Source organism: Mauremys mutica, chromosome 11 (genome assembly GCF_020497125.1).
Source record: "Mauremys mutica isolate MM-2020 ecotype Southern chromosome 11, ASM2049712v1, whole genome shotgun sequence".
Classification (NCBI taxonomy): domain Eukaryota; kingdom Metazoa; phylum Chordata; order Testudines; family Geoemydidae; genus Mauremys; species Mauremys mutica.
This window is the reverse complement of record NC_059082.1, coordinates 83,606,145-83,623,288: the sequence shown is the minus strand read 5'-3', so window position 1 is coordinate 83,623,288 and position 17,144 is coordinate 83,606,145. Positions and strand designations below refer to the sequence as shown.

At 38.8% G+C, this 17,144-nt stretch overlaps 1 protein-coding gene across 5 annotated transcripts in view; it reads left to right on the top strand.

Annotated features, from left to right (window-relative positions):
• ARHGAP17 (Rho GTPase activating protein 17) overlaps nt 1-17,144 on the top strand; it is a 65,625-nt gene that overhangs the window by 16,562 nt on the left and 31,919 nt on the right. The gene's annotated exons all lie outside the window — the stretch shown is intronic.

The window sequence follows — 17,144 nt, the reverse complement described above, 5'->3', positions numbered from 1 at the left end:
ACAGGTGTGTCTCTCTCAGGAAACCGGTGTGAGACCTGAATGTGAAAAGACGGAGCTTTTAACTAAACCCTCAATTCCCAATGTCTTTCATTGGCATCAATGATTTCAAGGCCAGAAGGAACTGTTGTAGTCTTACCTCCTGTATAACACAGGCCAGAAACTTCCCCAAAATAATTCCTAGAGCAGATCTTTTAGAAAAATATCCTATTTTGATTTAAAAATGAGTTATAGAGAATCCACCACAACCCTGGGTAAACTATTCCAATGGTTTAATTGCTCACTGCTGAAAATGTACACCTTGTTTGCAGTCTGAATTTGTCTAGCTTCAAGCTTTCCAGCCATTTGGATCGTATTATACCTTTCTCTGCTAGAGGGAAGGGCCCATTATTAAATATTTGTTCTTCATGTAAATATTTATAGACTGTAATTGAGTCCCCCTTTAACCACTTCTTTGCTAAGCTAAACAGATGGAGGTCCTTGACTCTATCACTGATATTTTTTTCTATTCATTCTCATGGCTCTTCTCTGAACCCTCTCCAATTTATCAACATTCTTTTTGAGTTGTGGACACTAGAACCGGATACAGTATTCCAGCAGCAGTCTCATCAGTACCAAATGAAGAGGTAAAATAAGCTCTCTGCCTACTCAAGGTTGCTGTTTATGCACTCCAGGTTAGCTCTTTTAGCCATAGCATCACACTGGGAGCTCATGTTCAGCTGATTATCCACTATGATCCCCAAATCTTTTTTTCAGAGTCACTGCTTCCCTGGATAGTGTGTCCCAGCCTGTAAGTATGGCCTGCAGCCTCTGGTCCTGTAATACCTGAGCCCCCATTTTCCCTGCTGTCATGCCTTGACTGTTGCTGCGTCACTTCTGGTTTTTGCCCACATTCTCACTCCTGCCTCCTTCTGTCCCTTTTTCTCAGTTTAATTTGCTTTGCTCAATTTTTGTTATCCACAGTTCTGCTTCTCCTTACAAACTGCTGCCTTCTTTCTCCATGGCCTTGTCTGCATAGAACTTGCATCTGTTTTTAGCCCTGATGTCATTCTAGAGCACTAAACATCTAGATTCAGATATTAAATACGACTGCAGTGCCATTTGGATGCCATTTCAGAATGTCTACCTCTACTATCTAAGATTATAAATGGGCTTATTTGGTATCATGTTTGCTGTGTTTCTTCTTTATAGTAACAAAAACTGTCACATCACCGTCAATGTTTGAATCTGTAAACTTCATGCCTTTTTTTTTTTTTAAAGGGAGGGACATTTTAAAGTTATGTATCAGAGGGGTAGCCGTGTTAGTCTGGATCTGTAAAAAGCAACAGAGAGTCCTGTGGCACCTTTAAGACTAACAGATGTATTGGAGCATAAGCTTTCGTGGGTGAATACCTACTGCGTCAGACACATGTAATTTTAAAGTTATGTAAACCATCCATCTCTGTGGCCAGATGTGCATTTTCTGCTTTAAAATATTTGTTTCTCAATTCTGGGAAGATCATGTGACTGAGATGCAAGACTTCAGTCTTGCCACTGCAAAAAAAAGTCTAAATGCTTTTAATTAACTCAACATGCTTTGTGAATTCTACTTATATGGTTGTCCTTTTTTATCACAAGCATATGCTATTAATATTGTGTGCCTGCATCTAAAACTAAGCAATGAGACAGTGGTATTTTAAACATACTTTTTTTAATGGCTGTATATACTAAACATCTTACTGTTTTCAACATTTCATTATATAACAAGATCTAAGATGTTCTTCCAATACGTAGCAGAACGGCCATTGGAGCTACACAGATTATGGAGCTTTAAACCATGCTAAATTATATGCTGCCCACCTGTTTCTTGGTGACCAGGGCAGGAAAAAATAAATTTAGAAATCTGAGGGGGCCTATTTTCTTTTGTGACAAGACAAGGGGACTCCCAGGTGACCAGGCGATTTAGCAAGGGAATTGCCTCTTTTCCAGAACTAAAAGCTTGCCAGCCTCACATGTAGGGAACTTCTGACTCATTCTGTTATCTAAGAACATTACTTACTTACTTAATGTCACTGTTGTGTTCAGTTGCACTGCTTAAAAAAATAGATGCTGGACTCCATCTTGACCAGAGTTAAATGTTTGACATTTTTATTCTCCCTCTCAGCACTTAGTATCTTCAGTGAACAGAACTTTCTTTTTGCATTCCTAACAGTGAACAGTGGGAGTGCACTTCTTACAGTTAGCAGGAGTACTTATTTTACACTCATTTAAAATAAACTTTTAACTTTGTTTGTTGGGGGAGATGTAACGAATACAGGGAAAATGGGTCACTAAAGCCCTACTAGCTAAAACATTCCAGCAAATTATTTAATTGCATAATAAGGTACAGTATAGCTGCAATAAATACACAACTTGACAATGGAGAAGTTTCTAAGTCATTATAATAAACAGAAAATGCAGTAGAAGCTTAGTTACTAATTGCTTTTGATTTTTTGTTCATATCTGTAATTGAAATCAGATTCAGGCTCAAGGCAAGAAACACAATTTCTCTTTGAAATGTCTGTGGTAATTTCCTCTAACAAGGAACTTATTCTACATTTAACCTTATTCTGCATTCACAAACCTGCAGTTGTGCGATGTATAAAAGGTTTGCCTTAACTCCTCATTAAAGCAATGAAGTTCGATATTAGTGTTCAGTCTGTGTCTGTCTACATTATTGTACAGGATTTGTAATACATGTGGCATGTAAAATCAGCTGCTGTCTAGATGCTTACCCTGCTCCATTGATACCTGAGCACACACAGTGATGGTTTAAAGGTTATTTTATACTAAACTGAATGCCCACAGTTAAGTGTTTAAATGTCTATCAACTTGTATGTTGCAAAGAGGGTTGTGAAGTTGAAGTACAGGACCTCATTACAGTAACTTATGCCTTACAAAGACTCTGAAGTAGAATTTGGCCTGAATTGCAGTTGTTCCTTAATAGCAAAGTCTCTTGACTCACTTGGGAGAGGGCTTGGATCTATTTCATTTACTAAGGCATTCCAGATCTTCTAATGTGAACGGTCTGCCTTGGGTTTCCCTCGGTCTGTGAGGAAACAATCCACTTTCCTTCCAGGATGATTATTTGTGGAACTTGTTGGGATGCCTTTGATTAGAATAGCTTCATCCTGTCAAAGTTGGGTGGTGGGAATTATATCTGGCATAGTATGTAATGGTTGTTTAAATCTAAACTGAATAAACAAATTTAACTTAGAACTAGAAAACTGGCCATACCTTTGGGCAGAGTTCACTGGAAGAGCTCAATGGAGCAAGCGAAAGAAGATGAGAATGGAAGTTCTTAACTGTTTGTTGTTTGTGACTATATCAGCAAGCTTTTGTTTCTTCATAAGCTTCTAAAACTGTAGCTCTTGATTAGTGAAACATCTTGTGTTCTTAAAAATGGCACCCATCAGATAATTAAATCAACTTTCCTGAAGGGTTGGGTATTAAACCCGTTCTGGAACCAGAAAAGTTGCTGTCCCAGAACAAACTCCTTTGACTGAATGCTGTGAACTGCAAGCTCAGTCATCCAAACTGGTTCTTAACCCAGGAAGAGTTGTTTGGGTGAGTTCATGTATGAACTGTTCCAGAATTAGAGTATTTATTGTTACTAATGCCTAAAGTTTGAGTTAATGCTTTCATCTGGTGATGAATGCAAAACCCTCAATAAAGAGGTGAAGATGGAAATAACTTAGCTTATTGCACAAACTATAAATATCTAAAATTCATTCACAGTAGGAAACAGATTTATTTAAAATGGGGCAGGCCATTCAAGATGGTGCTGGATTATCAGGGCCTAAGGACTGGCCCCACCTCTTGGGCTACATCATTGGCATCTGCCGGTAATGACTTGCCTACCCTGGGAATAGGAGGGTCGCTGTGGTAGGTATTGAGCACAGGATTGGCACCTTACCACCCACCCACCTTAAAAAAAAGAAAAGATAGTTGAAAACTCCTTGCCTGCTCTGTGGAACACCACTACCTTGTATTTGGTTGCTAAATACATGGTGGTGTTTTGTGTACATATAATCATGGGTGGTTTGGTTTTAGTGGTATGGCTGATGCTATCTGGGCATAGACAGAGAACTAAAGTGTATGGATATTAACTTGCTATCGACCTGACTATGAAAACACTGAAAATAAATGTCTGTGCTGGGATTTCAGAATACCCCAATCCCTAATCATTGCTAAAATATTTGGAAAATAGTACCTAATCTATTCTGAGCTCTTGTAAGCCTTTTTAAAGAAAAAGTAGAAGAGAAATGCACTCTGGAAATGTTACCTCCTACTGCGCACACTCTGGTAGTTTGTATTGTGGTAGCGCCACCTCAGAATTAGGGCTTCATTGAGTTTGGCATTGTCTCACAGGTGGACGTGGTCCCTTCCCTGGCGAGTTTACAGCCTAATGTCATCTGGCCCCAAAATTCTCTCCTGAGTTGGAGAATATGATTTGACCAGAAGGGTTAGACTCCTAACATCCCTTGTTGGGCTATTCCCTGCATACTCTGTGGAAGTAATAGTGCTGCCTCCTATTTGACTTGAAAATTAACTGAATATTAAAACGTAGCCAAAACCTATTGGAAGCTAAATTTAAATATAACCTTAATGAGGACACCACCGTAGCTTTTTCCACTCATAAGTATGAAAGAAGAAAACAGCATTTCATTCTACTTCTGAAAAGTTCAAGCGCTCTCTTATCAAGAGGTGTGTATAGATAGGTGTGTATGGGAAATCCCATGCTAGAATTGTTCTTTGAAAATGGCAAAATAACTTGGAAGCATCATATGTTTTGAAAAAAGATGGTGTTTGCGTGTCCCTAAGACTAGTCAGAGCCTATGCTATAGCGTCTTAAATATTGAGTAATAAGTTGGCTTGTCTAACTTTCCATAGACACGAAGCACGCTGCATGTAGGGAAGTCAGGGTGCCAAGTGAAAAGTAATATGGTTGGGAAAAGCATCCTTACAGCTTAGTATCCATGTTCCAGTAATGGTCAAGAAGCATTCAGATGTACCAAAAAGAAATTATCACACTAAATGACTTGATCTAGGACTTTTTGTGCTATCTGGTCTTCACTTCATGGAGTATCTGTTCCAGAATTAGAGTATTTATTGTTACTAATGCCTGAAGTTTGAGTTAATGCTTTCATCTGGTGATGAGTATTGAGGGTTTTGCAAAGCGGTGGAGAGGGAAATAAGTTATTTATAGTTTGTGCAATAAGCTGTCTAAAATTCATTCACGGTAGGAAACTAATTTGTAAGTTTTAGAGTCTGTGCTGTTCTGGTTAAGCGGGAGCATAGATTCATGTCTAGATTTCTGATGGAAAAAATATTCCATTCTACTCTGTCTCAAATAAAATAAAATTTCAAATAACTTAAAAGCACTTTTGTGCCAAGAGTAACACATGTACCTGGTACATTTGTTTTAGCTGTCTAAATGTGGTGTGTAATTGAACACTTCTCCTCAGATCAGGATTAAATACTAATCTTGTTCATAATGTATCATGTACAAAATCTAGAATGCAGAACAGTCTAAACTGAAGTATGAAGGATAGGGAAGTATGCTATGATAAATCTGTGCAGAAGTGTTGTTCCCCTTTGCCATTCCTGCTAGCCTTCTCCACAAGTCATCTATATCCTATGTCTTCTCTCCCAGCCAAAGAAGATTGGAATCCACTCTATGTAAAGCAACAGATGTTATTCAAAAATTAGCTCTTTGGATAACTTGCTGGGTTCCCTTTGCCCCTCTCAGGCACTAAGCACACTGCTTGTTCCCTTTTGGGCAGAAGAGCAAGTGAAGCTGTCTTCTCAAATAAAATGCTGAGAATGCCCTTTCTCAACTTCAGCTTAATTTTTCGCTAAATGCACTTGATAATAAGGGTGAATGACACAAAATGAGAAGTTGGGAAGATCATATGAGCAACAGCATTTGCCATAAGTAACTATTTCCTATTTATCCTCTCAACTACTGACTGTCCATGTGTGCATACTCTACCAGTTTTCTAAACTTTATTGTGTTCTACTCTGGAAATTATCTGTAAGTGGGGAGGAGGGGGCATTGAGGTTCCATGTTTACCTGTCAGTCACTTCCAGATCAAATCTGCTCAGTCAGTATAAAAATGAAACAAAGGCTTTCTCTAACTATAAGCCCACTCAATGGAGGTATCCTGAAAGCGAAGCTGGTATCTTGCTTACTCTTGCATCGTGTAGTAATTCTGCAGTCAGAACAGAATTCCATAACTCATCTCAGTCTCTGAGCTGCATGGACTCCAGTGGAACAGGAGTAAAATAGTAAAAACTACTTTGGACACCAAAGCAGATGAGAGACTACAGAGAGCAGAGTAGTTGAATAAGAAGGTGGATTTTGTTTCTGTTGTGAGAGAAACAGTGTTATGTTCTTTGGGCTTGTGTTCAAATGCTATGCCAGTAAAATCAAACTCCTGCATCAGATCTTGCAGCATCCAGAAAGCTGAATGCTGGCACAGATTGCCAAAAGGAGAAAATAATTTCCCTACATTAAAATGACTCTGAAGAATGACCATTGTTATATCATTCCAAAGGCAGGGACAAATTGTAGAAAATTTTTTTATACTACCTCTAAAGACTTTTTAACACTTTTTATATAAAAAGTCCTATTTCTTAAAAGGATAAACTAAAAGCAACAAATGCACTTCTTAAAACTTGCTACACCTCTCCCCATCCAACAACTTTATAGCACTTATCTACTCCCATTAAAGTCAATGGGCAGATTCCCATAATGTCAGTGGAACCAGGATTGGGCCCTTAAGGAAAAGCTAAGTTTGCTTGCTTCTTGGACAGCACATGTTTTTGGTATTATCAGGTCTGCAAGCAAACAACACGTTCAAAAGCCCTGAACTGTTTGTTTATAGAAGTAGATAAGTACAGAACTTGTGAACACTAACACTATATTTTTCCAGCTCACACTAATAGGAGATAAAGCAGTAAGGGAAGTGTGGGTTATCGCTTCAGTAATAAAACTTTAAGTTGTGTTGAGACTATCTAGGATAACCTACCAATTTTTAAAAAACAATTGAGAGCTGAATGGATAAAACGAAAGAAGGAAAAACCAAATAATATTTTGTCATGTCCCTGATGATCCTGGAGTTTCTGCTCCCCTATATTAGCTCCAGTGGTTAAAAACGGCCAATGAAAATTTAACTATATTTTCTTTATGGTAAATTTATATTAGAAACATATTATGCAAACTTTTATCTGTCCAGAGATGGAAGTTATAGCTATTTCTATTTAATTAACTGCACAGTTAACAGTATCTAAAGTAGCCAACTCTTCCTGAATTTTGGCACTACTTTTTAGAAGATATCGCATTATTTAGTTTTATTTCCACTAAGATCAGCCAGAAATCTGAAACTGAGTTGGGGACCATTTGCTTTGGTGGTGTTCCACAACATTGTCTTCCCCCGTTGGGCATTTTTCTCTTATCAGACATGTTAAGACTTTTAAATTAAGACCTGGAACTTCAGACTAGGATATATAGTTCAAGTGACATGAAAGAGCTGAAGTCTAGTCACCAAGATGCTTTGGATCTTAGTACAGTGTAGAATGAGTGAAAAAAAATTAATCAGTAAATGTGAAATGTCTCTTTGTCAAGTTACATTTTATGGAGAATTTCTAGTTAGCTTTAGAAAAACAAGGCTCTTAAGGGAAACTAACTTCTTTAATTCTGAATGCTTTAGCTCTGTTTTTGAACAGAGCTGCTAATTTTCCATTTTTCCTGGCAGCAAATCCAGCCTATTGTACTATAGAAATTGAGCAGGATGTACTGGTCACAAAGTCCTATGTGAAAAGGTGCTCTGAAATGTTAGCATGCCAAAAGCTACCCATCTGGCCTCTCTTGGGTAGCAAACACATAGGTTTCATGTCGTTAAGGAAAATCAAATGGCAGGAAAAACTAATAACTTTAATAGTCTTGTCATGTTTTCATGGATACCTTTGCCTCTGTTATAATCTTGTCAGAATTTAAGAGCTCAGACTTGTCATTTTGTCATGAAGCAAACTACTCCCATAGGCATCATCTATTACACCAACACTTAAGGTTTCATATACAGTATGAGTAAAGATTCGTTACCAGTTTTACATTTGAACTGAGTTACTTGTTCTGTAGTGAGTGTCAAAAAACAACAACAACAAAAAACCTTTAACAGCATTTTTTGTTTTAGGATTGCTCTTGTTGCTTCCTTCCTGGCTTTTAAAGGGCATTAAGCTTCTTGGTTTGTAGCTCTTGACCTACTTTTTAGCCCATCCATGATCACAGAATCCTTACTGTGCTGGTTGGACAGGACTTGTGACTTTCTCGGAAGCCAGTCATCTGTCCAGAATGTTGCCAAACTGAGGCTAAGGGTATGTCTACACTGTCCAAAAAAAACCAAACTTGCAACAGTGAGTCTCAGAGCCTTGGTCAACTGATTTGGGGTCACACTACAGGGCTAAAACTGACAGTGTGGACATTCTTGCCCGGGCTCACCCCTTTCCCAGAGTGTCAGAGCAGTGCTCCAGCCAGAGTGGGAATATCTAAATTGCTATTTTTAGCCCTGTAGCATAAGCCTGAGTCACTTGACCCCAGGCTCTGAGACTCGCTCCTATGGGTTTTCTAAAGAATGTAAATATACCCTTAATCTCTCCTTCAGTTCACCAGATTTGGCTAATCAATTTCTCTACATCAAAGATGAAGATTCCTAGCTTCCAAATTCTCCTCCTGATCTACTGTTTAGAAAGTATAAGTGCCCCCTGCCACGGTACATGAAGCAGAACTGGTCACTGAAAGCAGAAGACAAAGGATAGTTTTAAAGTGAAAATGTAGCTATAAGCTGCTACTTTCCCCACTGCCTACCCAGACAAAAGAGGAGCAGTCCCGCTCCAACTTAAAATGTCTGCATATTATGCCCCAAAGCTTTATTGAGCTGAGGAGCCCTTCCAGGAAGGAGGAAAGATGACTACATAACCCACATAACTAGAGGGGCGGTACTGGAACATGCAGTAAATAAATAAATAAACATGGTGGGATGACTAACTTAATTTTTTTTAAATAACCATTAAAAAACTCTTGCATTCTTCCATGGTTAGTGGACTTGGCACAGAAGCGGGTAATTGCCCTGTGGACCAAAATATATAATTTCCTAATGTGTCTTCATAAACTGGAATTATATACTCCACCTTAAACATCCAATTTAATATTGTCTTTAGAAATGACTAAACATTAACATGACAGATGAGACTGCACATCATACTGTGTGACTTGAAATATTACCATTTTGTAGCAGTTAGAAAGAGATGATAATTTCGCCATAGTACTTTTGCCTGGTTTTGGCCAAGTTGGGGAGACTATTTCCCAGCTTTAACTTTAGAGCAGCGATAGTTAATCTTTACTGCCTTTCAAGATGTTTTGTGTGCCATCATTCTTATATTTACAGGAATTCTGCATCTGTTTGTGATGTTCCTGGTGAAACGTATATTTCATATGGATGTTCAAAAATACTTGACAAAGAATTATGTTCAGGTTTTTTTGGCTTTCTAAAACAGCTTTTTAAAATTGTGTAATCCTTCATTTTATTTGAGAACACAGGTAATTGAGAATATGGGTAATTGTGGAACCCTTAGTGGTTATTCAGAAAATGGGAACACTTGCACTCCTCCAGAATAGCTATCAATAAATTGTCGTTTGTGCTGTATCCTGTAACTTTGCCTTTAGTTTCCAGAATCCTCCTTTCCCCACAGGTCCAAATCTTACTCTTTCAGTGGAGTGTTGCCAATTAATCAGCTATTTTGTATCTAAAGTGTGTGAACAGATGAGCAATCAAATGACCATTTCTGTTGTGGCAAGCAGTGTAACATTTGAGAAGGACCTTGGTGCATGCAGGGCTTCCACTTTCTGTAATTACAGCCTACTAATCATTTCTAACAGTCTTTTTTTATTCTTACGTAAGCATTATCTTTGTTGTTACAGAATGTGTCAGGGAATATCCTTAGTTTAAACAGATCTTCTGTTTCCAAGACACATGCCAGTAGGTTCTGTATACCGGAAGTTCACACAACAGATCCAGTCATAAACCTGGAATGTTTTGGGCCTCCTAGTACATAGGAGGGGCTGGAGAAAGGGCATGCTTTTTCAATTAGTCATAGTTTGGAGAGAGACTTCATTTTACATTCTCAGTATTTAACTGTTTTGTCTACATTCATTTGAACTCTTAAATTGTGAAACTACCAGAAAGGATGTAGTTTAGGAATTTTAGTTTGAGAAACTAGATTAAAGATCACACTGTGTGTATAGATAAGCATGTACTGCAGGGGGAATTTGTATTTGAAGTTGCAGCTTTGGTTTATTACACTGAACAGCTTGGTTAAACCCAGCTAGTCTGGGTTTTTTCCTAGTTGGTACATATTTTTTCTGAAGCATCTGGGAATGCTCTTTGGAAAGATTCTTAGTTGCAATTGTTAATCTACTCTAGTAGAACACTGCTTCATTGTCAGATTTATGCTTTGTCATTTCATGGAATGAGTCTGATACAAAGTTAATAGACCTTTTAACATAAGGGGATCAGGCCAGAAAACACTTGTTTACTGATATAGGCCCACAAAAATTAGATTGAAAACCCCCTTCAGATTCTTTTAAGATGTGGTGGGATCAGTAGGCTATGCATTTATTAATCCATAGTGATTTTATCTGCCACTGTTAACGTCTGTCTTCTGGAACAATACTAGCTTACACCCTTAACAAAGCTTACCTTATTTCTGTTATCATTGCACCTGGGAGACCCAGTCAGGGACCCGGACACTGTTGTGCTAGGTGCTGTACAGACATCTTAATTATCACTTCAAAAAGTTTTTTTTCCTCCTGCTAACGATAGCTCATTTCAATTGATTAGACTCTGCCTGTTGGTATGCATACTTCCACCTTTTCATGTTCTCTGTATGTATAAATGTCCTCTGTCTGTGTGTTCCATTCTATGCATCCGAAGAAGTGAGCTGCAGCTCACGAAAGCTCATGCTAAAATAAATTTGTTAGTCTTTAAGGTGCCACAAGTACTCCTGTTCTTTTTGCGGATACAGACTAACACGGCTGCTACTCTGAAACCTGAACAAAGACCGTTCCTATCTTTCCAAAGTAGTCTTTACTTCCAAAATAACAAACTTCAAAACTACAAGGTCCTTAATTTTAATATGCAGGACAGGGCCCATTATTTTTTTTTAAATTGTGCGCGCACACTATAATTGCAAATGGAGTTGGGCATGTAATTACATACATGTAGTAGCTGCACCTGTTCAATCTGCTTCTGGTTCAATAAATGTGTGTTTTTATCAGAAACAGTACATCTGGCAGAGTATGGCTTTTGTACTAAGTGATTTTTGTTTTTTAAAAAGGATTTCCCTTGGCTTGTAACAAAACCTAGCTGAAGAAAAATAGTGTTCTCCAGCTCTACCATTAAGGTCTTTCAAGTAGAATGTAATTGAAATCTTTCTCATTAATAACCCAAGAGTTGCCCATACGTCCACAGAGCACTGATCAGTCTAGTACGGTGTCTCTTGAGTCCTATAAAAAACATCATAAAAGCATCTCTGCAAAAATCTTACTGTGCATTACCTCTTCCCATAATGTTAAAGCTGTGCTGGAGCAAGAGACATCAGGACACCCACCTCATCACATGGAAGTGCAACAAATGAAGCAACTTTTGTAATTAACCCTCTGTATAAAGTGTACTTTTAGGTCTTTTCAAAATGCAATAGACAGTAATACTTTAAGCCTTACCTTGAGCTGCTAAGTGATGGTTAAAAAAGTAGGATCCTGTGTGTAACTGCAATCCATTAATATTGTATCAATGCTTGTAAGCCTAGATATTGACAGGTAACAGGTGTTATGTTGAACTAAAACTGAGTGAATTTGGTGAATGACTTTGCTGGTCAGACCAGGATCATGAACACTTGGATTTGAGGCCCAAATTGGCACCACTACAACTTGTGCTCTGAACAACCCCAAGCTTTATCAGAGTGTGGTGCCGGTTCTCAGCTTTCTAGTTTGGGTCTGTCTTGTAATTTAAAGAGAGGCTTATTTTTAACACTTTGGAGACCTGCTTGTTTCATAAAGCCTGCTGTCTTTTTGTGTTTAGATAATATTTATGCTGTTAATATTTTCTACATTCTACAGAGTTGGTTGATTTAAAGTCTAGGCCATCCCCTGTTCATGCTCAGTCAATTCACCGTGTGTCAAAAGCCAGTGAGTGCTTGGTTTATACTTGACATCTAAAACATGTTGTTTTCACATGTTTGCTAATGTGCTATCAGATTTTAAATTCTTGTGTAGACAAGTCCTAGATTATCATGAAGTACATGGCTGCAAAGGATGCTTCCTGGCTAGCTTCACAGAAAGAGGGGAATTTAGTGCTTGAAGGTGGGGATGGGATAGTTATATTAGCTGGAAGAGTTCTTAGCTGAAATGTTGCTAACTATAGTCTGTCTTCAGCATGGCTTAAAATAGCACTGTATTTTGTAGACATATATATATTCCCATCAGTTTTAGAGGAAGCGCTTGTAACTGAAAAGCGACAGACACTTGTCTAGACAGCAACAGGATGTCCTTTGTTTTAGTCATTCAAGTGTTTTTGTTGATATTACTATACATCTGGCCACTGTGGCATTTAATTATTCATATAAAATACATTACATCTAATTTGCATGCCCTCAACGCTCTTTGTCTGGGAGAGTGGATGCATAGTAGCATAAACTATTTTCAGGCAGAGTAGTGGTATCTCTGTATTAGGTAAAAGGATAGATCTTTTCTATACACTTACAGTAAAATCATGTGTTCATTTGTATATAGGACCTACAAAACTAGGGCTAAATTCTGCCCATGTTTGCTCCTCATTGGACTCTATTTCCAACCACACCCCCCTTTTTGGGGGGTACTTCCAAGCTAGTAGCTAACAAGTTGTATTGATTAGTTTTGCACGTATGTTGGGTGAAAGGGTGTCTTCTCTCACCCAGTGTATCCAGCGATATACTTGCTTGTTAGTGGTACTCATTGTTGAAAGAGTGTAACAGCATTCTGCATTCCTGTCTTAAACCTGCTCATCTATGAAAATGTGTATGTCTACATCTAAATACATTTTTATAAAATCTCTAACAAGCTGATATAAATCTATGGTTTGTCCCCTCTTACATGATTCACTGCTGTTAGCCGGGCCTGCTCTAGGCACCAGCGCTCCAAGCATGTGCTTGGAGTGGCATTTTCCAAGGGGCGGCACTCCGGCTCCCCTCCCCTCCCCCTTTTTTTTTTTGCTTGGGGCGCAAAAAGCCGGGAGCTGGCCCTGAGCGGAGGTGAGCTGCGGTGGTTGGGGGTGCGGGGAGGGCCGCAGGAAGTAACCGTGGGGGTGGGGGCAGAGGAACCGCTCCCCCTCGCCTCCTCTCCCGAGTGCGCTGCATCTGATTTGTCCATGCCATGCAAGAGGCATCATTCTGTATCTCTGAAATCCAGTGATTGGCTTTCTTTTAAGTCAGTCTTGGCTTAAGGGCTCACTGCTGCTCCCAGTAAAATAAATGTCAAAGTTCTAACTGACTTCAGGGGATGTAGATTCAGAGCCTTAAATTGTTCATGTTTTGTCTTTTAACAGACCTTTGCTGTGCACAGAGGGACTTGGATGAGATGTGTACATGAAAATTATTTTTAGCCAATTGCTTTGAATCACTGTGTGGACTAAAGGTCCAGTCGGCAGCCTTGTAAAAAGCGTACTAATTATAATGTGAGAACACTCTTACCAGATGGCCTCTGATCAATTGTTTTGGTTTCTAAATATTTTCTCTTAGTGGACAGAACTGCTTAAAGTGGGAGAACAAAGATGATCCAGGGAGATTTCTGAATCTTACCCACTCTTGGGGAACTTCTGGGTGATCAGCTATGTGGCTCACTTTTATGTGAAATGTATGTTCAACTAGTTGCCAGATTCGTTCCAGAGCAGACACAGGAAGTTGAGTGCAGTGAGAAACTTTTTTCCTGATGCACAGATATCTTAAAACAGTGTAGGCCTGAAGGTAACTTGCAAGGTGCCTATTCCCGATATTCATACTCTTGACAGCAAAAAGTTAACTTTTTCAAGTTGTTTATGGCAATGTGAGATTCTGCTTTGCTTATGAAACTTCAGAAGGGAGTTTTCCGAGCAACAGTAAACCTTTTCCTTTTAATTCTTATCTCTGTTGAGCTAATAGTGCACTCTGCTTTGGTATGTCGGAATTCTTTTGACCTTTTTATTTAGGGCTGAGTTTCAAATCATGCATTTCCATAAGAAATCTACAATAGTCTACATAACATTGTCCCCTGAGTGACACTCAGTGGTCCTGTATGCTTTTACTAAGTCTGCTAGCTCAACAATGTAATTGCTTCAACAAGGGGAGTTACACACAAATGAGGAAGCTGATTAAATGGAAATTAAAAGGGCCAGAAGGGCGAAATGCCTGCAAGGTGCATGTAAACTATTAAAAACACCACAACAGAGGCTCAAGTTAAATGTATACCCCAGATTTTAAAAAAAAAGGGGGGACGACAAAAATGCTATGAGAAACAGCAGAGTACAAAAGAGGTGTTTAGAGGCAAAGAGACCCCTTCTACAAATTGGAAGTCAAATCCTACCGAGGAAAATAGAAAGGAGCATAAACTCTGGCAAGTAAAGTGTAAAAGTGTAATTACGCAGGCCAAAAAAAAAATATTTGAGGAGCAATGGCAAAAGACACAAAATCACTCAGTAATTGCTCTGTTCTGTTCATTCCCTCTGAAGCATCTGGCACCAGCCACTGTCAGACCTGGGCTAGATGGACCATTCGTCTGACCCAGTAAGGCCACTCTTTTATGTTCTTCGCTGTTCATGCTTGGAATGCAAGTACAGTCAACACATTTATAAGAACATCTGTTTGAAGAGCACTCCAGTTAAAGGAACACATTTCTTACACTACGGATTTCTCCCTTGTAGTTTCCAATGGGATTTTTCATCTGTGATTATCTGATCCTAGGCTTTTATTACCAGTTTATCATTCACTACTAGGAAGTGATAATTATATCAAGCAGAGCTGTCATGCTTTATTTACAAGGAAAATAATGTTTAGATCTCATTATATTTAACTTTGCCAGAATGATCATTCTGCTGTAGCCTTTGCACATTTCATTGCCACTCTAAAGTATTTAAGTGTTGGTGTCTGGTAGTTTTGAGCATTATCATATAATAAATATTTAACAATTAACAAGACTTTATGGATCACTGACAGCCCAAGGCAAGTAACTTGTCATATTAAAATTAAATACCTTTCAAAGTTTGATGCATGTTAACTGATGCGTTTCCCATGTGATCCAAAATCCCTCACAAGAGATTAAAAGAATTATAGGTGAGAGATAAAGTAATGCATTGGATTACAAACTAGCTTGGACAGACCAGGGAAAGAACAAATACATTATTAGTAGGGCAAAATGTTAATATTGGGGGAGCACCATGGGCCTGTATCGAAACCAGTGTTTAAAATGGATCAACACTGAAGTAAAATGTAGGTGACAGACTAGGTTGGGTACAACTACAGAAGACTGAGGAACTTCACAGGGGCCTAACAAAGCGAGGTGAAAGAGGAGCAGCATTATAGAGCAGGTTAGGCAAACACCTGTCAGGCATGGTCTAGGTGAGTCCTGACGTGAGTGCAGGGGACTGGACTAGATGACTTCTTGAGGTCCCTTCCAGTCCTATGATTCTATAGCAAATGAGATTGTGTTGACAAATGTATGGTAACGTGCACTAGAAGAGATCATTTGAACTACATGTACACAATGCTGGGATCTAAATTAATTGTGACCATTCAGGAAAGAAAGCTAGATGTCACTGTGGACAGCTCAATGAAAGTATTGGCTCAATGTGCAGCAGCTGTTAAAAGTTAATGTGTAAGGATTGGTTTAAAAGATAATACTGAACACTTCATAGTGCTGCTATATAAATCTGTGGTAAGCCTTCACCTAGAATACCGTTCAGTTATAGTTCCCTATCTCAAATACAGCAGCAAAACTAGGGGCCCAGAGCAGGATACCAAAAATGAAGCATTGAGAAACTACTTGATGAAGACTGGAATAGAAGGGACTGTTCAGGGAGGAGATGAATAACAGGGGAAATGGTAGCTCTACAAAATAACAAGTAATATAAAGAAAGTAAATTGGGGGCTTCATTTACCTCTTCTCAGAATACAAGAACAATAGCTGTGAACAAAGCTGAAAAGCAGCCAATTTAAAATTGACAAAACCGTTTTTATAGGAGTCAATAGTGGCAACGCACTGCCACAAAATATCATTCAGGCTAAGATATTAGTAGGTTTCAGAAAAGGGCAAGACCCATATGGAGAGAAGAGTCAGTTACCTTAGGTAGGGGTTTTATAAAGAGAGTTAGACCCTCCTGCTTCAGAGCATTAGCCAGCTACTGACATGGGTTCTCTCATGAGCGGGTTATGCTGTAATTGTCGACCAGCAGTGGTTTTTTTGCACCTTCATCTGAAAATCTGGTAATGGCCACTGTGGCCTTGTCAAGACTAGAAATTGGAAGTTATTAGCTTGACATATGTTGACGCGTTAATGTGGACAAGTCTTTTAATGGGTTGGCTAACACCTGACAAGGACAGTCAGACAGGGTATTTGACTGAGTGGACCACTGGTCTATCTGGCAATTTCTGTGTTAAGTTAGGGAGGAAGAAAAAACGGAGTGGCGCATGCTCTGATCAGGAATCACTGAGACAATAAACATGGAGCTCCATGATGCTGTTTCTGTAATCGTTTTTTGGAGCAGAAGTGCTCTTTAAAATTACCCTTGGAACTTAGTTTCACTCTTGCTTGTCTTCTGGCTAAGTACTGAGGGATTCCAGTTTTACATGTTTCTTGCATTCGAATTGCTCTTGTTTTTAGGCAGGGAATATACAGAAATGATAGCTATGGATGCTTCTAAATGGGAAGAGCATAAACATAATTTTTGGAAACTTGCTGTTGTATCTGTCTGAGCTAAGTGACAACAAGCATGACAGTGCATTAGTGGGTTCAGCTTGCAACTTTAGGAATGTGCAGCTTTCCTTGTTAATCTCACTAATTCATG